General features: G+C 36.1%; 1 pseudogene; it reads left to right on the forward strand.

The window, feature by feature from the left end:
- The first annotated feature begins 693 nt into the window (after window positions 1-693).
- Window positions 694-1150, forward strand: LOC101153565 (ras-related protein Rap-1b-like; annotated as a pseudogene).
- Window positions 1151-1495: the final 345 nt, after the last annotated feature.

A 1495-nucleotide genomic window follows, 5' to 3' on the forward strand; every position in this document is an offset into this window, starting at 1 on the left:
TTAAACTGATCGATGCAAAGAATTCTGTGAGTTACATGAACAGCAATATTTCAAAAGGAGTGACAATTGCTTTAAAACTCCCATCATTGCTACAATACCTTAAACACAGCACTTACTATCTCAGTCTTCTATGGGACCCATTCACCCAAATGATGGTAAGTCCACTCTAGATTAAAGACTTATCTGAGTCTGAGTAGTGGCCCTGGGGCATATATTAGGGAATCTCGAACAAAGAGGTAGAAAGTGTTAATGTTATTTTGTTGTTTGTTTTAACTTACAGGGAACTAAATATCATAAACACTTTTCAGGGCTTTATCAGGCTCTGATTTTTACAGTTTTGGGCAGAGAAAAATCTCAATGGCAGAATGCAAAAATGTGAAAGATATTACTAATAGATAAGAAAGATATATGAATACCGAAATTGTATCTCAAATTATATCTCACTACAGAGATACAATTTAATCAAAGGTAGGAAGAAATGAAAACAAAGTAGAAACAAACATTTCTTTCTTTTCATATCCATTACAATTTTCTTAAGAAATCTTGAGACTTACAGAGCCAAGGGAGTAAACCAGCCAGAGGGACTGCAGTGGCAGGACCATGGCGGCACCATCAAGAGGGAGTGTGGGGTGAAACTGGCTGCGGGGACCCAGTGACTGGATGGGAGGTATTAGGTTTTGACAAGTTTGTATCATGCACAAGTATAAGCTAGTCATTCTTGGCTCAGGAGGGGTTGGAAAGTCTGCTCTGCCTTTACAATTTATCCAAGGAAATTATGTTGAAAATTATGATCCTACGATAGAAGACTTGTACAGAAAGCAACCTGAAATAGATGCACAACAGTGTGTGCTTGAAATCTTGGATACCACAAAAACAGAAAAATCTTCAGCAATGAGGGATTTGTACATGCAAAATAAACAAGGCTTTGCATTAGTTTATTTCATCATAGCACAGTTCACATTTAATGATTTTCAAGATCTAAGAGAAAAGATTCTTCAAGTTAAAGACATTGATGATGTTCCAATGATTCTGGTCGGTAATAATTGTGACTTGGAAGATGAAAGAGTTGTAGAAAAGGAACAAAGTCAAAATCTAGCAAGACAGTGGGCCAACACTGCATTCTTATAATCTTCTTCAAAATTACAAGTAAATGTTAATTAGCTATTTTATTACCCAGTGCAACAAATTAACAGAAAAACTCTAGTGCCTGGAAGGCTTGGAAAAAGTCATGTCAGCTTGTTTAATATACTAAATGCCTTGTAGCTCTGAGCTAAGTCTGAAGAACTGTTGCCCGACTCAACAGTGCATTCCAACTTTGTTAAACCTACCAACATCTTAGACTTTCCTATTGTGGTGTCCCTTAAGAGATGGATGAAAGCTCCTATATCAGTTTGCAAATTTTTATCATTTTTCAGTATCACAGGTTAGATTTCTACTCATATAATAGTCCTAAGTATGCAGCTGGTAAAATCAGATCTATATCAAATATTATGTT

This window comes from Gorilla gorilla, chromosome 2, assembly GCF_029281585.2.
Source record: "Gorilla gorilla gorilla isolate KB3781 chromosome 2, NHGRI_mGorGor1-v2.1_pri, whole genome shotgun sequence".
Lineage (NCBI taxonomy): Eukaryota > Metazoa > Chordata > Mammalia > Primates > Hominidae > Gorilla > Gorilla gorilla.